The sequence below is a fragment of the Zootoca vivipara genome, chromosome 13, assembly GCF_965207765.1.
Source record: "Zootoca vivipara chromosome 13, rZooViv2.hap1.1, whole genome shotgun sequence".
Classification (NCBI taxonomy): domain Eukaryota; kingdom Metazoa; phylum Chordata; class Lepidosauria; order Squamata; family Lacertidae; genus Zootoca; species Zootoca vivipara.
In genome coordinates this window covers 45,094,332-45,120,124 of record NC_142596.1, presented here as the reverse complement: position 1 = coordinate 45,120,124, position 25,793 = coordinate 45,094,332, and the positions used below count along the sequence as shown (strand labels likewise).

At 47.7% G+C, this 25,793-nt stretch overlaps 1 protein-coding gene across 5 annotated transcripts in view; it reads right to left on the bottom strand.

Moving 5' to 3' along the window:
• Window positions 1–25,505, bottom strand: part of LITAF (lipopolysaccharide induced TNF factor) — a 40,621-nt gene extending 15,116 nt beyond the window's left edge. Inside the window, exon 1 of one of the 5 annotated variants that reach the window (XM_035131771.3) lies at window positions 25,046–25,505. The gene's annotated coding sequence lies outside the window, so the exon portion shown is untranslated. Of the gene's footprint in view, window positions 1–6,284; window positions 6,700–8,016; window positions 8,180–12,659; window positions 12,809–25,045 lie in introns of those variants that run through there. The other 4 variants (XM_088657359.1, XM_088657358.1, XM_088657357.1 and 1 more) reach the window with 4 other exon arrangements.
• Between the last annotated feature and the right edge of the window lie 288 nt (window positions 25,506–25,793).

Below are 25,793 nucleotides of genomic sequence, written 5' to 3'. Positions count from 1 at the left end.
AAATTAAGCTCCTTGGTTTATCAAAAGGATATTATCAATACTTTTTTCTGTTGCTTTTGCTCTTATCTTGAAAATATGTCTACCCCCATTCTGCAAATAAAACTAAAACGATTGAAAAATGTTTCCTTTTTTATGTATGCTACGACGGCAGCGAGACTTCTGATTGCTAAGAACTGGAAATTACAAACACTACCAACGATCGATGACTGGCAGATGAAGATGATGGAGTTTATGGAACTGGCTGAGATGACCGGAAGAATCCGCAACCAGGAAGAGGAAGCGATGGAAGAAGAATGGAAAGATTTTAAATTATATCTTTAAAAACATGCTAAAGTAACATATTAGAATAGAAATTAAGTTGTAAATAAACTGTGGAAATTAGTAATATGTGAAATGACAGTTAGAAAATAAGATTTATACAAGGTGATTAAAATGAGATAGAATTTGCTAATTATAAATGTGCTAAAGAACCACAGGGAGGGAAGCCCGAGGGGGTCCCTAGAGACAATGTGAAGGGAAAAAGGAATAAGTAATTTGATTTTGTGTGACTATATTTTTCTTCTTCTTTTGTAGTGTTATTATTGTTTCGTTTTTTCTTTTATGTCCTTTTCTTTGTATTTTGAAAATGCAAATAAAAATTATTATAAAAAATAAAATAAAACTAAAACGATTGATACTATACTACACTGCACACTGAAATGTTTAAATGTTTCTTTGGCTGTCCTTGAATCTTCCTGCCACACTTATCATCCTCTCCTGCCACACCCTTTGAGAACCACTGGAATAGGGACCTGGGAGCTCGGCTTGAAGTGGGGGTGTGTGTGACCTCACCTTTCCACCCCAAATTTCAGGCACTTTGGAAAGGGAAGCGGAGATGCCAGCTCTCCTCTCTTACCTTCCTGTGGAGCGGAGAACCTTGGTGTGGGCTGGGGAGGGCTTTGATCAGCTTGTGTGGGGAGAATGCTGAATAAGAGGCAGCAGCGGCTGAGCAGGACCCTGAACAGGAAGGTGTAACCTTTCCGCCCAGTCCAGATAGGCGCCCAGAACTCACCTCGACCAACCGTGCTGTCTCGACATTCCTGCAAGGCAAGAGTGCCTCGCAAGCGAGCTCACCAGTCCTCGTCTTAAAAAGCTTGGCGGGACGAGCAAGGGAACTCGTTGGGACGTCCTTGCCACTTCGGAACTCCTTATTCTGCTCCTAATTCCTGAGTCGTGACTCCTGGGCCCTGCTATGCTGCTGCCCAGTCTGCCTAAAGGTCTCTTCCTTACTCCTGAGTAAGAGTCTACGGCCAAAACCTAACCTAACTGCCACAATGACAGTTAACTCATAACTGAGCGGAACTTCCAGCCAATCGGAACTTGCTCTCACCCAGACCAATCGGGCTGAATTTACCTGGTCCAGGCCCTGCCTTATAACATTGTAAAGTAACAGAAGGGAGAGAAAGAGAGAGACCCTCAGAACCTTCACCAAGGACCTGGCTCTATGTAGCTTTCCAGCCTCGCAAAAGTGCAAAGCAAGAGAGCAGATGGGTGGGGTATAAATAATAAAATTATTATTAGTATTATTATTCAGACCTTTACAGTCACAGAAAATTCCTTAACCTCAAAGCATGAGCAGAAAGTAAGAGCTTTTTTTCCACAGGGAGGGAAGAATAGCTAACTCAAGCACAAGCTTATGAGTGCAGATATATAGTGCTCTCGACTGCAAGAAGATCAAACCTATCCATTCTTAAGGGAATCAGCCCTGAGTGCTCACTGGAAGGACAGATCCTGAAGCTGAGGCTCCAAGACTTTGGCCACCTCATGAGAAGAGAAGACTCCCTGGAAAAGACCCTGATGTTGGGAAAGATGGAGGGCACAAGGAGAAGGGGACGACAGAGGACGAGATGGTTGGACAGTGTTCTCGAAGCTACGAACATGAGTTTGACCAAACTGCGGAAGGCAGTGGAAGACAGGAGTGCCTGGTGTGCTCTGGTCCATGGGGTCATGAAGAGTTGGACACGACTAAATGACTGAACAACAACATAGGTCATAAATCATCTGCTTTGCATGCAGAGAGTCCCAGTTCAGTCTCAGCAGCATCTCCAGGTAAGGCAAGGAAAAGGCCATGTCACCATTAAGAAAAAGAGTTAGGAACAGGTCCATATATATGTGGACTATCCCTGGATCAAGTGACTTTTGTTCTTTAAGTTCTCAGAGTTCTTAACCAAGCTCGAGGTTGTCATATGAACTAGCCAGATATTTAACTCATCACCCATCACAGTCAGTCTATCATTTGAACAATAAGACTTGAGAGCCGTCCTGCCCAAACATGGCAACTAGACATTCCGTTTTGGCGACTGCAGCCCTGGTTGAAGAAGGCATTTGGTGCCTGGCCTATATAGTGGTACTGTATATTCCTGCGTATAAGACTACTTTTTAACCCAGGAAAATCTTCTCAAAAGTCGGGGGTCGTCTTATACGCTGGGTCGTATTTCTTATACAGCGAGTATATCCCAAACTCTATATTTTAACTGGAAAAGTTGGGGGTCATCTTATACGCCCAGTCATCTTATACGCCGGAATATACGGTACCTTGGTTTTCGAAAGCAATCCGTTCCGGAAGACTGTTAGACTTCCGAAAGATTAGAAAACCGGAGCATTTACTTCCGGAAAACTCAATACAGAAGCCGCGTGCCACGTTCGACTTCCAAAAAGCATTTAAAACCGAAGCAGTTACTTCTGGATTTTCAGTGTTCGAAAACCGAAACGCTTGACTTTCGAGACGTTCGAAAACCAAGGTACCACTGGATCTGAGTTTCTAACACTGACCAGGAGCAGTGCAAACTGCAACTTTTTTTTTTGCCAGCCTCACTTGTCAGGGATTCTGAACCCAAAGATCTAAAATGAGCCTGCAGAATTTCACAGAGCAGCCCTCAAATGCAACCACTGAATAGAGATGTTTTGCCAGGAGAGGCCAGATAAGCGATTAGCATCTAGCCAGCTGTGGCATATGTGCACGCAATGATTTACTTGCAGTTTTATTCTTAGAACTGATGGAAGCCAGAAAACTCTCCATTCTAATGAGTCTGCCTGCATCAGATTTTACAGTTATCTACACTGCTTCCTTTTCCCCCGCTCTTCCTTTGTTTGCCAAAAATTAGGCAAGAAGAAACAAGGCCACAAACCCAACACTCCCCCCAGTGTTAAGCAACTTGACATGCTCACATCTGATCTGACGCTCAATTATTTTTTAAATATATGTTTACAGATTTTTTTGAAAATGTGGGTGCAAAAAGTCAGTGAGATGTATAGCTCACTAAAAAGAAAAGAGTTAACTATAACTGTGACCAAGCAACGTCTTCAGTACAGTTGTACCTTGGAAGTCGAATGGAATCTGTTCCAGAAGTTCGTTTGACTTCCAAAACATTTGGAAACCAAAGTGTGACTTCCAATTGGCTGCAGGAAGCTCCAGGACAACTTTTCGGGGGCCACATGCCAGATAGTAGTGGGTGAGGCAGAGGCGAGACCAGCTGGAGGAATGGATAAGAAGTTGGCCATTGTAGTTTCTGAACCCAGCTCTCTCTGTCCTCCACCCAAGCAGGCAAAAGCCATTGTCAAGAGTTCCAGCCAGAAAGAAACACTCGAGTGTTATAGGAATTCTAAGGTCTTATGGGGTGCAGGTGGCGCTGTGGGTTAAACTACAGAGCCTAGGGCTTGCCGATTAGAAGGTCGGCGGTTCGAATCCCTGTGACGGGGTGAGCTCCCGTTGCTCAGTCCCAGCTCCTGCCAACCTAGCAGTTCGAAAGCGCGTCAAAGTGCAAGTAGATAAATAGGTACCGCTACAGCGGGAAGGTAAATGGCGTTTCCATGTGCTGCTCTGGTTCGCCAGAAGCGGCTTTGTCATGCTGGCCACATGACCTGGAAGCTATACGCTGGCTCCCTCGGCCAATAATGCGAGATGAGCGCCGCAACCCCAGAGTCGGTCACGACTGGACCTAATGGTCAGGGCTCCCTTTACCATTATATATATAAAATAAATCTTCATAAATGTACAAGACAAACACGTATATAAACCACATGTCTGAAATAGTACAGGAGAACAATCCTGAAGCCATTTTGACTCCCAAATTGACCTCAAATATTTCTCTGCAAGGAGGAAGGAAATGGGGAAAGTCTTTGGACTGTAAATACAGCCTGGCAAGTATCTGTTAAGCCAGACATCCCCAAACTTCAGCCCTCCAGATGTTTTGGACTACAATTCCCATCATCCCTGATCACTGATCCTGATAGCTAGGGATCATGGGAGTTGTAGGCCAAAACATCTGGAGGGCCGCAGTGTGGGGATGCCTGTGTTAAGCTGAGCACACTATCCATATGCCAAGAGATTCAGGAACTAAGTACTTACCATCTCAAAGGAATGGCCAGGCTACCCAGAAAAGGCAATAAAATAAGGCATTATTAGGTGTCCTGGCAGACAGGAGAGAAGCAACACACTCAAATTTCTGCTGTAAACCACCTCCTTCTGTGATGTATGTATGATGCTTTATGGGGAGGGGGTGGTCTTGGGCTACAGGGGGGCAATTTCAAAAGTCTATACTGTATAAGGGCTTGCGTACCATTGTTCTGGGTTCTCTCCTCCCTCCTGCATGTGGTGAGCGAGGACCCTGTTGCAACAGTTTAATAAAGATCATGCTTACTAGCTGCTTTGCTTCTCAATATTCTCTGGTTGGCCTCTGTTATTTTCTCCTACCGATAGGGAACCCACTTAAGGCTCTTAGATACCCCACAAGGGAAAGGGAGCAGTTTTTTTCTTATAACACGAGGAAGGTGCAAGAGAGGAACTGAAAAGAGTTCCTTCCACTTTGCCAATGTAATCGGGTAGACTAGAAAGTGGACATGGGAAGAAGGAGGGAGCTGAGGCATCAAGCTTTCAAGTTCCTCTCCATCAGTTTCTGGCTAGCGGTTCCTCTTTGGGGACAGGCAGCCATTCATAATCCTGCCGAGTCCACGGCCGAGGCACAGTCCTTGCTCAGAGATGCAGAGAGAGGCTCAAAAGGCAAAGCTCATTGGGGGAGAAAAGTCTGCCTCTGGATGCCAGTTGTTCGAAGCCACAGGAGGGGAGAGGGCTCTTGAGCTCAGGCCCTGCTTGTGGGTGTACAGAATCATTGAACCGTAGAGTTGGGTGGGACTAGGGTTGTGGGTTCAAGCCCCACGTTGGGCAAAAGATTCCTGCATTTCAAGGGGGTTCGACTAGATGACCGTGATGGCTCCTTCCAACTCTACAATTCTGCGATTCCACAATTCTGCGATTCTAACCCCCTGCAATGCTGGAATCGCAGCTGAAGTATCCTTGACAGATGGCGATCCAACCTAGAATTAAAATCCTCCAAGGAAGGAGAATCCGCCACCTTTCGAGGGAGCCCATTCCTCATCTGGAAGGGAAGGTTGCCCAAGGGGAGAAAAAAAGCTTTCCCCGTCCTGCTTTTGGCAGCTCTGATAAAGCAATATATAAGGAACTTTAGTTAGTTAAAGCTATGGTTTTCCCAGTAGTGATGTATGGAAGTGAGAGTTGGACCATGAAGAAGGCTGGTGGCCGAAGAATTCAGGCTTTTGAATTATGGTGCTGGAGGAGACTCTTGAGAGTCCCACGGACTGCACGAAGGTCAAACCTATCCATTCTGAAGGAAATGAGCCCTGAGTGCTCACTGGAAGGACAGATCGTGAAGCTGAGGCTCCAATTCTTTGGCCACCTCATGAGAAGAGAAGACTCCCTGGAAAAGACCCTGATGTTGGGAAAGATGGAGGGCACAAGGAGAAGGGGACGACAGAGGACGAGATGGTTGAACAGTGTTCTGAAAGCTACTAACGTGAGTTTGACCAAACTTTGGGAGGCAGTGGAAGACAGGAGTGCCTGGCGTGCTCTGGTCCATGGGGTCACAAAGAGTCGGACATGACTAAACAACAACAACAACATGGAACTTTGCTTTGGCAAAGCAAGGCCAGGCAATCATATTATTCCATCATCATCACCATCACCATCACCATCATCATAATGGCCTGCCTATCTGGCTCTGGTTTCCCCAGCCACTCTGGGAAGCTCCCAACAGAATATTAAAAACACAATAAAACATCAAACATTAAAAGCTTCCCTAAATAGGGGGTTGGACTACATGACCCATGGCTACATCCAAACTCAACAATTCTATGATTCTATACTAAGCACACCTGTCCTAGAAGCTGCCTGGTTATTGGCAAGGCAATTGCTGCAGGAGACAAGTTCTTAGAAGCCTTCAAGCACTTACCTTAAGGGTCTTCTTAAAGCAGAGCTGCTACGCCTCTGTCTAGCGACCGTCCTGTGCTCAGGGAAGGCAGTTTAATTGAGTTAAGGGACAAAGGTTTCTTCTGCTAATCGCAGCCAGTATCATGCCATCTAAGCAACGCATGTGATTCGTCAAAAGGGCTCTCTGGCTGCTCCGGAGCTCGAGTATAGCCTCAAGCCCCAAAGGATGGGTCACGGGGTGCAAAATGCAGGTGCCACAATGATTCACAGAGAGTGGGGAATTGTGGGAAGCATCTGCCTTGCGAAAGGCAGGCACCTGCACCTGCAGACAAAAGGTCGCTGCTTCCATCCCCAGCATTTCCAAGGAAGAGTTGGGAAGCGCTTGTGCCTGGAGCTCTGCAGACCAGCTGCCAAGTCAGCCTAGGTCAGCCTTTCTCAATCTTGGATTCCCAAACATTCTCAAACTACAACTCCCATCATCCCCCACTGCTTAGATTCTAAGCAGCTAGAACTCCCATCGCTCCTCTCCAGCATGCCCAGCAGTGGGGGATCATGGGAGTAGTAGGCCAAAACATCTGGAGGGCCGCAGTTTGGGGACACCTGGCTTAGATACTACGGTAAAACCATCTTGGCTGTGAGTCCTGGGAGACCTGCTCCCTTCCTTGCAGGTCTTTTTCCACCTGGCCTGGGAGGGCGGGGCCTGGACTGACTCCAGCTACAAAAGCTGAAGCCAGAGACCATCTTTGCTGATATTTAGTGCAGACCCGAGTCACCAAGCCTGAGCTTCCACTGTGGCCACCCAGCATAAACCATCCTGGGCAGCAGTAGATATGCTCTCTGCTTATGATAATATTTATTATCTTTTTAAAGTAAAGGTAAAGGGACCCCTGACCATTAGGTCCAGTCGTGACTGACTCTGGGGTTGCGCGCTCATCTCGCATTATTGGCCGAGGGAGCTGGCGTACAGCTTCCGGGTCATGTGGCCAGCATGACAAAGCCGCTTCTGGCAAACCAGAGCAGCACACGGAAACACCGTTTACCTTCCCGCTGTAGCGGTTCCTATTTATCTACTTGCATTTTGACGTGCTTTCGAACTGCTAGGTTGGCAGGAGCTGGGACTGAGCAACGGGAGCTCACCCCGTCACAGGGATTCGAACCGCTTACCTTCTGATCAGCAAGCCCTAGGCTCAGTGGTTTAACCCACATCGCCACCTGGGTCCCATATCTTTTTATGCTGTTTTAAATGTGCATTTTTTAATTTTGCTTCCTTTATTAATGTTGCAATGATTCCCCCCAACAGAAGCCACTGCCTGTCAAGACTAGACAAAAGAATGGAGACTAAGGGGCAGGACAAGGAAAATGGATTTTAAGTCTGGAAGGACAAATAACCTCTGTCTACTATGCAACAAAATCAATACATTAATGCCCTTGTTATATTTGAACCCATTTTCTATAAGCACCAACTTTGTTTGGATACTGATTAGGACGGTGCAGATTAATCTGTATGTTTAAATTAAGATGGATGCAGATTTTTTTGTACTCTGATGTTTCATTTGTCTGTCTTTCTTTCTTTCTTTCTTCTTCCTTCCTTCCTTCCTTCCTTCCTTCCTTCCTTCCTTCCTTCCTTCCTTCCTTCCTTCCTTCCTTCCTTCCTTCCTTCCTTCCTTTCTTTCCTCGATAAATTTGCAAAAAGAAAGAAAGATGTAAATGAAAAGCTAGCCTAGCCCAGGGCAGTTTTGTGCAACTTGACCTACCTTTCCAGCTTTCTGGCGACGTCACATTCTGCAATTTAAAGTCAGTCGGTCACACCTACACCAACCAGACCTCATGGAACATTTGAGTGAGCAGGCAAGTTTCCTACAGCCCTGTTTCTGAGGTTTTTATTAGCATGAAACCAGCCTCCACCTAGGAAACTGTCCTTCCAAGGAAATAAGTGCAGAACTCTTAGACAAGGCGGGTCGTGTATGATGCAATTCTGGAGCACCCAGCTTCCTGAATACCTCACCTTTCATTAAGTTGCTAGCTCTCGCGGAAGTGTCAGAAGCCCAGCGCAGTGGCTGGAAGACATTTCCGGCAATCGAGAGGGAGAGGGAATTCCATGTTCCAGCTGAACCGGAATGAAACACATCTTCACTCGACTCGCAGCGGACAAGCAAAAGCTGTAGAATAGCCTATGCCAACGTGGTGCACACCAGACGTTTCGGACGACAAATCCCACCAGCCTGATGGGAGTTGTAGTCCAAAACATCTGCAAAGGCTGCCGCAGGATTCCCAAGCGTGCACACAGGCCAAGCAACACCCAGGAGCAATTGCAGCCAACCCTCAAGTTCATACAAGAGTAAGGGCCAAACTAGAGATGAGATTAGTTGTGGGAATGCAATCATGTTGGGTAGAAGACATTATTGTCATAGTTGACATGTGGTTGGGGGGAAAGAGAGGGGAGAGGGAGAGAGGCGGGGGTAATGTTCTTTTGTTCTATTGCAGAGTGTTTGTGTAGGGCAGTGATGGGCAACCTTTTGAGCTTGGTGTGTCAAAATTCGCCAAAAAAACCAAGCATAACTTGGGTGGTGTGTCACTTCGAGAGAAAAAACCATAATTTCGCGATATTTATAGTTTAAATAACAAAAATGTATAATTGTAATATATAACTGTATTTAATAAACCAAAAACTAATTATTTAACCTAACCAAACCAAAAAACCCTAATTTATCAGAAAGTGCCCAGAGTTGTTGAGCTTTTTGGGGGGAGCTGCTGACCAAAGTTTTGGAGGTTTTATTTTGGGGGAGGTGCAAAAGTTGCTTTGCTTTTGGGAGGGGGGAAGAGAATAGAAATAAATGACGAATAATACCTTCGCTGGAACTAACACGCAGCACCGACATAGTCTGCCAAAGCGCCAGAAAAAAGCAGCACAGAAAGGGTTACAAACCAATCTCTGGCTACCAGCAACAACAACAACAAAAGATCCGGGTTTTAACAAGTTGTAGCGTGAGGAGGAGCGAGGAGGAGCGGGAGAACAAATGGGGGGGGGACAACAAGAACAGCGCGAATATGGGCCGATGGGGCAGCAGTGAGGGCTCTGTGTGTCATGTCTGACACGCGTGTCATAGGTTCCCCATCACTGGTGTAGGGTTTTGTGTCAGCATTACATGGGTAGGTCCTCTATTTATAGATAATATTTATTTTTATTGGCCTTGTGAGAGATTGGAGGGTCCAGATCTTGGTTGGTTGCATTCGTTTGGTTGCATTATGGTTTGTTTGTTTGTTTGTTTGTTTGTTTGTATGGGGGTTGTTGGGTCAGATTAGTTACTGTATATTGATTCATATGCTGTTGGGTATAGGTCATTGTCTGGTTGTGTTGTACGTAGGTGATAAAGGGGAGCCACACTGAGGCAAAGGCATTCTCTTTCGCTTGCCCCTGTGCTAGTTTAAAAACTTCGGCCCTCCAGATGTTTTGGACTACAATTCCCATCTTCCCCAACCACTGGTCCTGTTAGCTAAGGATCATGGGAGTTGTAGGCCAAAACATCTGGAGGGCCGCAGTTTGGGGATGCCTGTTCTTGGTTAACTTTTCTAGTATGATGGTTTCCCATACATCACGGTACCAGTGGAAAAGACTATGAATTGAAAATGGAGATGCCATATGTACTTTTCCTTGTTTATTTGCTTGCTTGCAACATTAGAAAATCTTTAATAAAAACTAGGTGTTATGTATTCAGTGATCTGTGTTTGCCTGAGCTTGAGTCGGGACTAAGAATTCTGAGCTCATGTGTTCTGATTCAATATATGATGCCCAATCACAGAACATTTCAGGATTTGGGCCTCTGTCCTTGGCCCTTGAGCTCTGAGTCGTGATTCGCAGCTTGGAAGTTTAGACAGCCAATCATGTTGGGAGTGGGAGAGGCCCAGGCTTTCAGGAATGTATATAAGCAGTTGCTTTGCCCCTGTTTCCCAACCGAATTTTTCGACTTACGAATGGGGCAAATGGACGCATACTTATGAATTTCTCGACATCCAAACGGAAACCGCGGCAGTTTTAGATAGTATTTTTTCGACTTACAAATTTTTAGATGGGGTTGCTTCAACTTACGAATTTTTTTAACCTACGAAGGTGCCTTGGGAATGGATTAAATTCGTAAGTCGAGGCACCACTGTAGTTCAATAAAGGTTCTTGCTGTTATCACTGTGTCTTGCCTCATAGGAACCCACCTACACTTCAATTAGTTCCTAGGTTTTTTTTTTTTTTTTGTAATGTCAAAATCATCTAGGGGCGTCTCTGTGTTTGCTTCTCTCCTTCCCGCAGTCCCCAACAAAAAGCAGTCCTATCTCATCACAAGTCCCTGAATCAGGAAGTGCTAACTACGGGTATCAGCAATAGCCACCATGACTCAGACCCAAAGCGGAAGGAGAAGTGGCAGGAAGGTGTGGTTTGTTGCACCTTCACCAAACTTTGCAAAGCATGAGAACAGAGTTCACACCAGGACAGCCTTGTGAAAATTCTCATGCAGGGGTGGGGGACAGGATCAAGCCAGATTGATTACTGTAGGTAGGGTTACCAGACATCCCCGATTCCTGAGGACAGTCCCCAGATTTGCAAATCTGTCCCTGGGAAATGTGGCAGCGGCAGCCTCAGCAGCCCAGAGCCACCCTGGTAGCGCAGTTGGCTCTGGCTGGCTTCAGGAGCTGCTCGCTGCTCGCTGCTGCTGCCACTGCCGAAGGGGAACCAGGGACGTCCGGCGGTACAGATCTCCTCTGTGATCACTAAAAGTCAGCATGGGTTTCTGAAAAAAGGTTGTTTTCTGCTGCTCCAGAGAAGCGGACACGGAGCAATGGATTCAAACTACAAGAAAGAAGATTCCACCTAAACATTAGGAAGAACTTCCTGACAGTAAGAGCTGTTCGGCAGTGGAATTTGCTACCAAGGAGTGTGGTGGAGTCTCCTTCTTTGGAGGTCTTTAAGCAGAGGTTTGACAGGCATATGTCAAGAATGCTTTGATGGTGTTTCCTGCTCGGCAGGGGGTTGGACTGGATGGCCCTTGTGGTCTCTTCCAACTCTACGATTCTATGATCCTGCCCCCTCCCCCCTTTGTTTTGACAGATCGGGGGAGTCTCAGGCGGGCAGGCGTTGCACGGTTTTAAAAAGAATTCTGTGAATTTATGTTTCACAGGGTGCAAAAGAAGGGCTTTGCACCTTGCGTGGGAGAGAAACCATGCGCCTTGCGCCCCTCCTGGGCAACAGCCGCCCTCCCGCGACTCCCGAACCTCCCCCGATCTGTCAAAACAAAGGGGGAAGGAGGCAGGAGATTGAGGAAGGCTTGGGAGTTACAGGCGGGCGGGCGGCGCACCATTGCCCAGTTTTTTTTAAAACTGTGCATTTATGTTTCACAGGGTGGAAGGGCTTTGCACCTTTATACAATATGCATGTGTGCTTGGGCCCAGGGTCTTTTGCCTCACCATCCCTGTTGCTACTCAGCTTCAAAAAGAAAAAAAGTGTCCCCGGATACATTGGAAAAAAATCTGGTGACCATAGGTTATTGCCCTCCCCTCAGCTTGTGGATCAAATCTGACAAGCGAACAGAGCTGTCAGTCACCTGACATCACGATGACACCAGGCGACGTTTCTTTGCAAGACCTTTGCGGTTAAAGTGCCGTGCTAAGCGCTCCAGAAAGCACTTGGCATAAGATTTTGCTGTCTTGGCCGAACCACACCTTCCTTTGGCTGAGCCAAATTTTCAGCCAGGCATCAACTATGACATCAGGTGTTGGGCAAACAGGCGTGGCTCAGGTGAAAAGGTGTCATACACGGAATGCAGTTTGGTTATCAATGCGGTACAGAAGAAGAAGGAAGCCAAAGAGAAAAGCGTCTTTCATAAAGTGGTGGGCATTTGCATGGTTATCTTAAAAGGAGAAACATTTCTGCTGGAGATCAATCCAGAGCCGGGCACAATTGTTTTCAGGTTCCCACATAGGTAAAGGAGCCTCCCAGGGGCAGCGTGTCCCAACAAGGAAAACAGAGAGGGAATCGGCAACTAGATCTTGCCGGATCCCTCAAGGATGCAGTCCATTTGGCATGCAAACCCAACTAGGATTGACAGGAACCCAACAGGGGGGAAATGGTCAGACATCTCCACTGCTTATTCCCTCTCTGAAGCGATTTGTCGAGAAGCTGTAAAAGAATCACTTCTCCCAGTAAGTTACAAGGCAGAAGATTCGAGAAGGAAGCTGGAATTCCCCGAAGAATGGGCCAAAGAAACAAGCCACAAACCCAAGCCCAAATGAGCAACCCACCCCAGAAATAAAAAACTGCCCCAGCCTCTCCTCGCCACCTGTTCCGCAAAGTGAAAATTGTGGGTTTCGTTTTTGCTCTTGGACACATTTTCCCTCCAAATCAGGCTCTCACCAAGACAATCGTTTCATTCAGGCAGGGGCCGATCACCCCCCACAGTAACTGCAAGGGCAAAATCTATTTTCTGTACAGTTCACACATTGCTACTTGCAGTTTCTGTTGCTCCATCTGCCTGCTTACGGCGGAAAGTCCCTACGCCTGTCCTCACTAACTTAAGAACTTAAGAAGAGTGTGTTGGAGCCACCCAATGGTTACTTTAGTTCAGCATCCTCTTCTTGATGCGGCCAATCAGATGCCTCAATGGGAAGCCCAGCATCAGGACCCAAACACAAGAGCTCTCTCCCCTCCTCTGGTTTCCTGCAATTGGTATTCAGAAGTATTGCTGCCTTTAACTGTGTAGGCAGAGCTTAGCCATCCTGGATAGTTTTCTCCTCCATGAAACTGCCCAATCCTCTTTCGAAGCCATCCAAATTGGTGACCATCCCCATTTCTTTCTTTTTAAAAAAATAATAATCAGTTTTTATTAAATTTTCACTTACAAATCAATCATATCAAACCAATTATTCCAAATTATACAAATATGTATCTATTAAACCAAATATTATGCCAAATTATAAAATTTCTGCTTCCCCATGCTTCAAATTCTGAGGGTTCTGAATATCGATAATTGCTGCCATTCTAATCAAAGACCATCCCCATTTCTTCTTGGAGTGAGGAGGAAAGGTGGGATATCAAGGAGAGCCAGCTGGACTAGCTCAGCTGAGAGAGAGAGCATGAGACTCTAAATCGCGGAGTCCTGGGTTTGAGCCACGCCTTGGGCCAAAATATTCCTGCGTTGCAGGGGAGGTTGGGCTAGATGACCCTCAGGGTCCCTTCCAACAGAATGATTCTGTGATTCATAAGCAGATAATAACATACAAAAATGGTGCTCTGGGGGCTAGATGGGTGTCCAAAGCAGAGGCGCCTTTTCCTCATCTTACATACCTGCCAAACTCTTAGAATTTTGAAGTATCAGGCATAGCTCTAGTGGCTTTAGCCCAAACATAGCAGAGTTTTCCTGCACAGCGCAGAAGCTAGTTGAGGTGGAAATGACTAGTTGGCTAGACACAGAATAACTATTTACAGGATTTATTAAAAGAAAATAAAAGCAGCAAAGTTTCTGCATACAAAGCAAAGCAAAATAAATCCTCTCTGTCTCTCTCTCCCCAACCATACGCAGCACTCCTACTCCTAACACCCAACAAGAAACAACTGTGCTAGCATTCCCAGATAACAGAGTTCAGTGCTGGTCATTAACCAATCAGAGAGTAGTTTCCAGGCCAGGCAGACCGTGGCTTTCTGCCAAGAGTAAATTGACACTGCCTTGAGTTAATTGTATGAAGCAAGAATCTGTAAGTTTCCCATGAGAACCAATTAACAGAAACTGAACACCAAGGACCTCAACAGGAAAGCAGCTCACATGGAAGAGGCAACCATAGTTCCAAACCATGTTACTCATCATTTAATAATAATAATAATAATTTATTATTATTTATACCCCACCCATCTGGCTGGGTTTCCCCAGCCACTCTGGGTGGCTTCCAACAGAAAAATAAAATAATCGATTAAACATTAAAAGCCTCCCTAAACAGGGCTGCCTTCAGATGTCTTCTAAAAATCTGGTACAGTAGTTGTTCATTTCCTTGACATCTGATGGGAGGGTGCCACCACCGAGAAGGCCCTCTGCCTGGTTCCCTGTAACCTTGCATCTCGCAAGGGAGGGAACTGCCAGAAGGCCCTCGAAACTGGATTTCAGTGTCCGGGCAGAACGATGGGGGTGGAGACGCTCCTTCAGGTCTACTGGGCCGAGGCCATTTAGGGCTCTAAAGGTCAGCACCAACACTTTGAATTGTACTCGGAAACGTACTGGGAGCCAATGTAGATCTTTCAAGACCGGTGTTATGTGGTCTCGGTGGCACATAATTTATTTGTTGTATCTATTAGGTACCTCTTAATTAAGCAAGTCCTCTCTGGGATCTCACAAATCTGTTAAAATGCAATAGATTTAAAAAACCAATCCTTCAAACCCTAACAAACGCAGGAGTGAAAGCACAAGGGAATAGCCTGTAGCTCACAGGCAGAGCAACTGCCCTGCGTCCAGAAGGTCCCGGGTTCAATCCCCACAGCAATCATGAGTTGGGGCTCAGAGATGCCCTTATCTAAACCCCTGGAGAGCCGCTAGCAAGTCAGCGTAGAAAGGGCTGGGATAAATGGATAAAGTGTTTGACGTAGCAAAGTCAACTTCCTGAATACAGTGGTACCTCTGGTTAAGAACTTAATTCGTTCCGGAGGTCCGTTCTTAACCTGAAACTGTTCTTAACCTGAGGTACCACCTTAGCTAATGAGGCCTTCCACACCACCATCATTCGATTTCTGTTCTTATCCTGAAACAAAGTTCTTAACCTGAAGTACTATTAGCGGAGTCTGTAACCTGAAGCGTCTGTACCACTGTGTAATCATACAGTATTTAGATATCCTGCCCTTCTGTTTAACTGGAAATTACTGAAACAGCCCAAGTGTCAACAGGCCTAGAAGAATAAGTAAGCAAAATAATTTCCTCCCAACTGAGATTAGACAAGTCACCTCCCTGATGGACTTTCCTCCAGGCATTTTAAAAGCAGCAGCGTTCAGGCTTCCGTTGGGTTTCATGGAGATTTTTTAAATTGCTTTGTTCCCAGCATGGTTTATTGGCATGTAGGCCACCAGAGTATATAAATGTCTTAAATATCGGAGGATATGGGGAGAGGGGCTTTGCATGGCATTGAAAGAGAATTCGACACCAAGCGAGAAATGAGGAGCCACCACTAAAAAGCCCCCTGTGCTCAACACCCAACTCATCTCTGAAAGACTCGCCCAAAGGAGGACTTGCAAAGAAGCCGCTCAATGATTGGGGGATGTGATAACACACCCACCTGCCCATCAGCCAATGGAGTGGGTTTAATCCTGCTGGGTGCTGTTCTGCCAGCATGCTCCGTGTGTGGAATCTGCTGGCAACGCAAATCACTGCAGGGATCGGGACTGGAGGTTCCCTTCATCAGCTTGTGAGCAGAGTCCAAACCTGCTTGGTGTTGCTTCCCCACCCCCCAGCTACCCCATGGATCAACATCTAATAGGTGGGTGGGATCGCTCACCTATCAGTCACCTGACATCCATGACAGCCAGGTGATTGGCCGGTAGGTGACTCATCCCACCTGTCAAAGTTTGGCCTGTGGGTGGAGGAAAGCTAAAGGTCTGCCCGGACGGGCCAAAAACATTTCCCCACCCCTGAGAAACCCTTTTGACGCAGAGCTGTTCCTTCACCCTCGTCATGAGCAAAAGTTATGAGGACGTCATATGATAACTTTGGCCAAGGTGAGCCACACCCAGGCCAGTAGCAAGATGCAGGATCTGCCCCGTTGATAAGGCGATTGATCATTAACCCATGCAGCTTTGCCCCAGCCTTGACAGCTGTGAAGGAGGAGGTTAACGGAGAGCAAAGTTCATCTCCCAGAGCTGCTTAGATACCTTTAAGTGCCAGGCAAAAAATGTTTCTCTATAACCCAAGCTTGAGGTGACTAACACCCTATGCCCTTTTAAATGTGTTTGTGGGAGGGGGGGTTATTGGTTTGCTTTTATTTTATTACGTATTTTGTGTTCTCATTTTGCATTTTTATGTTGTGATCTTTAGATCAAGGGTGGTATACAAATTTAATAATAATAGCTATTCTAGAAAAAGAGGTGCTGGAACACACCATGAACACTTCCCTTGTTCTCTTATAATGACAATGGTACCCACCTGAGAGGTGACCTTGGCAAATGCTGCTATTTTGACATTTAAATCAGTGTACAGCTCTTATGAGGTGTTAGGGGAGGGGTAGCACCTCTGGTGGGGGACACATTATGCTCCATCTGGAGTAGTCTGTCCACCTTTGGCCCCCACACTGCACTCAGCTCTCACCTGTGGCTCCTGGAAGCTGTCAGCGGCCACACCTTGGGAACAGCTTCAACTAGCTGGCTAAACCAGGTGAGGGGTCCCAATTGGCCTCAAACCCTCAGTGTGTGTTAGGGACTTCCCCTGCATGCGAAGACAGGCTCCAGCAGATTGGGCGGACGAGACCCATAGCGGGTTCGACGGTCAAGGTTGGTGCTGACCTTTAAAGCCCTAAATGGCCTCGGTCCAGTATACCCAAAGGAGCGTCTCCACCTCCATCATTCTGCCCGGACACTGAGGTCCAGCACCGAGGGCCTTCTGGCGGTTCCCTCTGTTATAAAATTGTTATAAAATCATATTGGGGGGGGGGTTTGCAGGACACCATTATTAATGAACAGAGAGGGGTGACAGAATTTGACAGCTGCAATACCCAGAATCCTGTTCAATGCCATCTTCCCTGTCTCCCCACCCCTCCAGCTAGGACTCGACCCTGCCTGAAGGAAGGCTTAAGGATCTGCATATGCACAACAGTTAGCATAAACTCACACATTTCCCCTCTCCACCTCCCCTCCGCCCAGAACAAAACAATGTTTCCAGAAGAAGGGGGGGGGAACCGCCCAAATCCAAAGTTAACCTTTTCTACTCAAGTTAATAATACAGCCTATTATATGTTCTCTTACCATGAAATCTCTATCCGCTGCCTCTGTATTAGAATTGCTGTTTTATATCTTAGAACTGTATATGTCAGGACTGCTACCTTTTAATTAGAAATCCCTGCATTAGGTATGTTTTCCAGGTATATTTTCTGTATGAAACCTGTATGATCCCAACCCACCTGAACCTTGCCCTACTACCACCCTATACCCATTCAAGGACACACGGACAATAGAGGGATTAGCTGGAACAACTTTATTCAAATAAATTGCCATCCTCAACGTAGCCCACCCTTCCATGGCCTGGAGGAAAACACTGCCGGGCGGACTTCCACCCCATGGAAATCGCCAGGAACTGCCCCACCTCTGCACCCATCTCGACTGATTGCCCTTCCTGCCAAACAACAGGGAGCACCATCAACGACAGGAGAAGAGAGATTGACATCTCTCCATCTGAAAGGAGAAGTCATCTCCGCACCCAGCTAATCCGATCTCCCACCCGTCGCCCTTGTCTCCCCCTCCCTCCTAGTCCAGAGATTTCCATGCATGAACAGGAGGGTATATAGGGGGACTTCACCATTTCCCGGGGTTCCTTCCTTCTTTCCAGAGGCAGGGACCCTACAGCTGTAGCTTTGCATTCTGCAATAAAGGGATCAGTTTGTTTTTCCTGACAGCATCGTGTGGTCTCTGTCATTTTCCCGGCGGAGCTGAACTTAGTGCAAATTTTGGAGCTTCCGACCCGCGTCTGTCCTTCTTAAAAGGCAACGCATTTTGGGGTACATTTTTCATAACACCTCGTTGCGAGAAGCCAAGTTGCAGGGAACTAGGCAGAGGGCCTTCTCGGTGGTGGCGCCTGCCCTGTGGAACACCCTCCCAACAGATGTCAAAGAGGAAAACAACTACCAGACTTTTAGAAGACATCTGAAGGCAGCCCTGTTCAGGGAGGCTTTTAATGTTTAATAGATTACTAGGTTTAATAGATTAATAGGTTTTGCTAGAAGATCAAACCTATCCATTCTTAAGGAAATCAGCCCTGAGTGCTCCCTGGAAGGACAGATCGTGAAGCTGAGGCTCCAATACTTTGGCCACCTCATGAGAAGAGAAGAATCCTTGGAAAAGACCCTGATGCTGGGAAAGATTGAGGGCACTAGGAGAAGGGGATGACAGAGGACAAGATGGTTGGACAGTGTTCTCGAAGCTACGAACATGAGTTTGACCAAACTGCGGGAGGCAGTGCAAGACAGGAGTGCCTGGCGTGCTATGGTCCATGGGGTCACGAAGAGTCGGACACGACTAAACGACTAAACAACAACAGATTACTGTGTTTTATTTTTCTGTTGGAAGCCGCCCAGAGTGGCTGGGGAAACCCAGCCAGATGGGTGGGGTATAAATAATAAATTATTATTATTATTATATCAAGGAAGCTGCAAGCTCTTCTGTTGACCTGCTTAAGAAAGCTGAAGGAGCCAGCCAGATGGAGATGAACATTGCCAACCTGGCATTCAGAGATCTCTGCATGGTCGCAATTGGTCCCCCGCCAGTCTCAAAACGCACCTGGCACCTGGCTAATTTCTAACACTGCCTGAGATGCCCCAAAAGGGATCACGACTGTGGATGTGAACCCCAGCCCCTACTGATTAGTGGCAATGCCCTCCTAACTGCCTGCTTCACAAACATCCTCAGCATCACTTGCAATTCCAGGAAAGCTCATTTTCAGAAAGTAGATCGGCGGCAGACGGGGTGGGAATCATTCTTGTTTTTAAAACACAGCATTAATATCCCAGGCACCCAGGACACAAAAGGAGCTTTCAGAGCAGCATGAATGCAGGCCTATCAACAAACGCAAAACTGGCACAAGCGCCAGGATAGCCTCCGAGTCTCAGATGACAGGAGATCCACTCGGGGCCAAGCTGGGCACGGACAGAGCTTGCCGTCAACTAGCTATGCCAATCTCAGCTCAGCAGCAAAAAGACAAGCCCAAGGAGGAAGAGGAACAGGTCTCCAGTGCAGGTTTTGTCCAACTGTAAGCCTGCGGAGCATCTGTTTCCGATGAAGAATCATAGAACTGTAGAGTTGGAAGGGCCCCCCGAGGGTCATCTAGTCCAACCCCCTGCAATGCAGGAATCTCAACTGAAGCATCCATGGCAGAAAGTCCTGGGTTTAATCCCTGACATCTCCGGGAAGGGCTTGAAAGAGGCCCCTGCCAAAATCCCTGCACAGCTGCTGCCAGTCAGTGCGGACAATACCAAGCTCTGAGTCAATGGCATGACTCAGTTTCAAGCAACACTCTATGTTCCTACCCACAGATGAGGTATGCCAACCTTACATCCCAATCCCAATCTCCTGCCTCCCCCCCCCCTCCACCAAGAGCATTATAGAATCTGGCTAACCGGCTAAAGAAATAAAATAGAAATAAAATAAATAAAATAGAAATACTGTAAAATAAAATAGAAATAAAATAGAAACGTTCCTTAGAGACCAACTAAGTTTGTCATTGGTATGAGCTTTCGTGTGCATGCACACTTCTTCAGATATTTTCTTTTTCTATTTTCTTTTTATTTTGTTTCGACGGCAGACCAGCACAGCTACCGACCTGCGGCTAAAGGAAATAATAACAGCTTGAAGGTTGCCCAGTTCAGGGCTCTACAGTATCCAAAATAAAATTGGTTGCATTTTTAACTACTGTTGTAGCTTTCCATAGGCTGTGTTCCGTCCACACTCACTGTACTGGAAAAGTTCCACACAAAAATAAGAGTTTGGAGAAGCAATCCTTTGCTGACAAATACAATCTGGGCACTGGCGTCTCAGCTTTCTCAAACTGTTCTGTGCTTTGCAACACAGAAAATTGCCACATCCTTGAATGTGCAACAGGAAGAATTGAATGTCCTTTTAAAAAAAAAAAGCTATTGAGAACAAACAACTTTCATGACTGCTACTCACTAGCAACCAATTCATTTTTCAAAAACCCTCCCTGGAATGTCTTCCAAGCTACCAATTTTGGTGGAGGTGTCCCAATTTTGCATGGCGCCCCCATCAAGTCCTTCCTTCCTTCCTTCTTCTAAGCCAGTGGTTTCCAAACTGGGTAGTACCACCCCTTGGGGGGCAGCGGGAATACTTGTGGGGGGACAGACTAAGAGGCAAGTGGGTGGCGGGGGGGGGGGCACTGGATGTGCAACTGACTACCAGACTCTGAAAAGCTGGTGTCACTGGATAAAGTTCATTAATTTCATTGAAATAATTACAATAAATAGTTTGGATTTTGAATAAATGTGCCATTTATTTTTACTTCTTTACGTTTTATCGTGTTATTATCTGTCAGGGTGGGCGTCGGAAGCAGGTGAACGGTAACTCACAAAGTGTCGGTGAACTTAATTCTTTTAATTAATTCTTTATTCAAGGAAATAAAACAGCTCAGGCCTAGTAAGCACAGCAACTCTTCCCAGTAAATCTCAGCCTAATGAAACAGACCCTGATGTTGGGAAAGATGGAGGGCACTAGGAGAAGGGGACGACAGAGGACGAGATGGTTGGACAGTGTTCTCGAAGCTACGAACATGAATTTGACCAAACAGCGGGAGGCAGTGCAATACAGGAGTGCCTGGTGTGCTATGGTCCATGGGGTCACGAAGAGTCAGACACGACTAAACGACAACAAACAACAACAATGAAACAGTTGTGAGGACTGAATCTCTCTGCCTTCCTTCCCATTGCTCCCTAAAGATCCTCCTTCTCCAGGGTTTTCCCCAAGCAATCTGAGACTGTGCTAGCATGTCTGTCTTTGCTTCTCCCTCTTCATACCTCCGATGGTACTGGGAGAGCTGGCCACAGCGGGGGGGGGGGGGATTCCATGGCTTCTTCAGCAGCCTGCATCTTCCCAGCCTTTTGCCCGCCCCTCCTCTCCAGCTTCAGCTGCCACAGCCTCTTCCTGCTCACTAAGCCCTGTTACCCTTTTAGGTTCCAACACTTCCTCTCTCCCCCCCCCCAACACTCCCACCAACACTCCCCGGGCTCTGAGCCTTTTTCCCTTGGGTGTCTTCCCCAGCTGGTGTCTTCCACCCTTCTGCGTCCAACCAGTCCATAACATCACCTTCCTTAATGGGTCATTTTCAATACTGCTTTTTATAGGGTAAGGGGCACTGGGGGTGAGTTTACGGAACCAAGAGAATGGCGGCATGAAAACATTTGGGAGCCACTGTTCTAAGCTGTTCAGCCTGTTTGGTAAACAGAGGCATTCAGATTTTGTTTCACCCTTGAACTGATGAATTTGGACATATCTCAAGTCAAGCCAGAGCTGGACAAAACTATCTTTCAGAACACAAGGCACCTGCTCCCTGCCTTGGTTACAAGAACGGGGTGGACGGAACTGGAATGATTCACAGTAGCACAACCACTAATGCTCGGAAGAGATTATAAGAGGCAGCTCAGCAGAGAAAAGGTTTCTGTTGCACAAGGCTCCTTCAGAAATTACATATGACTCAGCTTCCCTCTGCCCATACTTTTTTGGGGGTTGGTTCTCCAAGGAGCAGGACCCTCCCAGCAGCCCACAAACTGGGGGGAAAACAACAATTACAATGGGGAGGAAGAGTTTGGATTTGATATCCCGCTTTATCACTACCCAAAGGAGTCTCAAAGCGGCTAACATTCTCCTTTCCCTTCCTCCCCCACAACAAACACTCTGTGAGGTGAGTGAGGCTGAGAGACTTCAGAGAAGTGTGACTAGCCCAAGGTCACCCAGCAGCTGCATGTGGAGGAGTGGAGATGCGAACCCGGTTCACCAGATTATGAGTCCACCGCTCTTAACCACTACACCACACTGGCGTAGTGTGCTTAAAGAAAATGGGTCCATTGCTCAGCTTCTGCTCACCAATGTGAATTTCTAAGGCTCAACCATGGGCTAAAGGCCATAGCAGCAGCGTTCGAAATTTGCCAGGCGCATTTTGCCCCTGGCTATCGGCCGCTTACAACCAAGTGGAGATGCCCGAGTGCAAGGATGGTGCCCGACGTCTCCACTGTCTGGAGGCCCCTGCCTGGGGATCCCTGGATCTGGACTATTTTCATACACTAATTCCTCATCCTGTAGAATTCTATAAGTTCTATTTTATCTGCACAATCAGAATGAATTTCAGGAGCCAAAAAGTCGCATTGGCCCCAAAATGGCATCATTCTAGACATTCAGTTTTGGCGACTGTGAACCTGGTTTCAGGAGCCATTTGGCACCTAGGTTATATATCCGAGTTTCTAAGACTGCATAGTACAAAGGTAGGTTTGCACACAGAAGGTCCCAGGTGTGATCACTGGATACCTATGTAAGAAGAGTCTGCTGGATCAGGCCAATGGCTCATCTAGCCCAGCATCCTGTTCTCACAGGGGCCAACTAGATGCCAAGCTTACCTTCCAAGTCCCGGACTGCAGAATCCAGGACCGGCAGCCATGTGACACCGGAAGTTGCGTCGACGTAACTTCCGGTGTCGCTTTGCCCTTCTATGGGCACCAAAAATGGCCACCGCCGGCTTTAAAAGTCGCTTGTATGCATGTCAGGAAGTGCGTCGACGCAACTTCCAGTGTCGCTCTGCCCATCTATGGGCACCAAAAATGGCCGCCGCCGACACTGGAAGTCGCGTCTATACACTTCCGGACATGTGTAGATGTGACTTTTGAAGCTGGCGGTGGCCATTTTTGGTGCCCATAGAAGGGCAAATCGGAAAGGAAAAAAATGGCCACCGGCAGGAGACAATAACGGAGAAAAACGGGAGACGAAGTGATACGGGGGACCACCGGGAAACGGTAAGTAAATACGGGGGTTTCCCGGGGAAAACGGGGTACTTGGCAGCTATGATGCCAAGGCAAGATCTGAGCACAAGAGCAACTCTCCCCCTCCTGTGGTTTCCAGCAGCTAGGATTCAGAAGCACTGCTGCCTTCAAGGTGGAGGCAGAGCACAGGCATCATCATCTTCACCATTTTATTTGTATGCCGCCTTTCCACAGTTAAAACAGGTGGCTTACAATATGAAAAGATTTTCATAGTTACAAACATAGCAAAGTAGTTATAAAAATAAATAAAACACACCAGAAACTACATAACCAAACTGAACAATTTCCACATAAAAATAAAGATACAAAAAAACATTATCAATAACAGCAATAACTCCCGACAAAACTCCCCCCCCCCCAAATACCCCAGTCCTTGCTGGGCAGCAGCAGTTCTTATGAAGCCTGCCAGCCCCCCCCCCAACCCTGGCCAGGTGGAGAGGGGCAGGAATGGGGCCCTCAGGCTCCCAGCGGGTCAGGTATCCTAGCTAGTAGCCACCAACAGCTCTCTCCTCCGTGAATTTGTCTCTTTTTAAAGCCATCTCGTTGGTGGCCATCGCTGCCTCCTGTGGGAGGGAGTTCCACTGGTTAACTCTGCCCATGAATTGCCTTGAAGCACCAGGGAGCCACTGTCAGTTGACAGGATGGATCAACAGTCCAATTAGATGGGTCAAGGCGTACATTTCATACATTTAAAGCAGCCCCCTACCCCAAATCTTGGGAACTGTAGCTTACCCCTCCCAGTAGAACTACAACTCCCCATACCCTTAACAAACTACAGTTCCCATGGTTCTTTTCTCGGGTGGGTGGGTGTGCTTTAAATACGTGGTGCGTGGGCAGCCTTGGTTTCTAAAACAGGCAGCTTCCTCTGCTCGGAAACATGAAGAACATTAGCCAAGAGAAGAGTCACAGCCAAGTGCACTTGGGGCAAGGGCTGCCAAATCCAGCAGAAACCCAGAGCTATTGCACACCAGCGCTTAGTTTCACAATCTCCCCCCCTTCCTTTCCCCTTGTTGTTGGAGAGAAAGAGGAGCGTCTTCCCAAAAGAAAAAGGAGAGGAGTTCACCTGGCAATCTTCGTTTAACTCCCTCCCCCCCCCCCAAACCCCTGCTGAAGATCCCAGAGCCTGTTCAAAGGAGAGCCACTACAACAAGTCTAAGGTCAGGCTCTCATTATTCCCCTTAATGAACTCCTCGCTGCCCTCAGAAGGTACAGTACTGGCAATTAAACCGCCTGGCCATCTGGCATCCATGACCAGATGCAAAATTGGAAGGCGTGGAGAAGAGGCTAGCAGCCCAGAGACACACAAACAAACAAACAAACAAACAAACAAACACGACTGCTGGGCTTGGGAGGAAGCCCCGAAGTCGCGCCCCCAACCTCCCTCCTAAGTTGGGGCCGGGGACAAAATAAATAAAGAAATAAAACCCAACCACCTCGAGCTGCCTTTGCCAAACTGGGTCCCCCTCCATCCATAATCTTTTGGGCTAAATAAACCCCCTGCGGCTTTAGCTTGGCAAAGGGGGGCCTTAAACTTCCAGGTGGGTGGGTCCCACTCCGCAGAAAGCTAGGAAAGGATCGAGTTTCTCTGCCGCAAGCTCCGAAAAACTCGACGGGGGATATGCTGCCTCGAAGTACCCAAACGCGGAGTCCCAGGCTGCCCCGCCCTGGTCCGGGTGCGTGTCCCACATTTAGAGCCCCTCCCCGTCCATCAATTTCATCTCTGCGAGCCTCTTCTCCTCCGCCTCCCACCCGCGTCCCCATCGCCCCCAAGCCTGGGACTACTCGACGCGCCTTGAGGCTTTGGCGAAGAAGACTCCCTGCCGCAGGTTTCTGCGTGCGGCCACTCCCGTCTAGGGGGCTTTGTCGCTGAGGCTGCTCCGACCCACCTGCCCTAAACCCACGGGACCCCCCCAGGGACAGAAATTGGCAGAAAGCGAGCCCAGGTCGGGAGGATCCCGCAGTTTCGTTAGCGAGTGGAGAGAAAGAGGCACACAGAGCTGCGTTGGCGGCCGCCACGTCTGAACTTACCTGCCTTAGCTGGGTGGAGCTGCTCTGCGGTGTCCGCTGGGCTTGTTGGGCCGTCGAGGAAGCGCCGGGAGGTTTTGGGAGGCTTCGCGGGGGGGGGGGGGGGGGACAGCCACACCCGGTGCTGAGACCGCCCCCGGCCCGCCTCTTCGTCGGTGGAGAAATAAAAGCTCTCTGCCTGTAGCCCGACGGATTTCCCCTCGCTAGGCTCCGCGCGGGCGCATCGGCTGCTCGCTGCCTCGCGCAGGATGGCAGCAGCCCGGGGGAGGTGGGTCCTGCAAAGCTTGCCTACTCATGAGTCAGGCCCGGGGAGAGCTTGCTTCTTTCTCGGATTGGGGCTGGCGGAGTCCTCGCGCAATCTGCTGGCCCGGTGGAGGCGCGGCGCCGTCTCCCCGGGGCTCACTTTGGAGCCTGGCGCGCCCCTCGGACCAGGGCGCGTCGCCTCCGAATTCTGACCCGCTGTGGATCAGGGGAATATATACCCAAGCATTGCCGAGGGAAAGGCGCGCAAAGTGAGATGCTGGCGCCCCTGGAACTTTTAATAAGAGACTTGAATTTTAAGAACACAACCACGAGATCAGCCCATGACCCCCGATGGTTTGTGTGCTGGAACACTTGCTTTTAAGACAGGTATCTACACTTCTGTTTCTAGCTGTACAGCTGCGAATAAAACGTTTTAAGTGCATTATACAAAAGTGACACTAGACTGCAGTGGTGAGCTTATGGCAAAAATCAACATATTTTTCAAAAC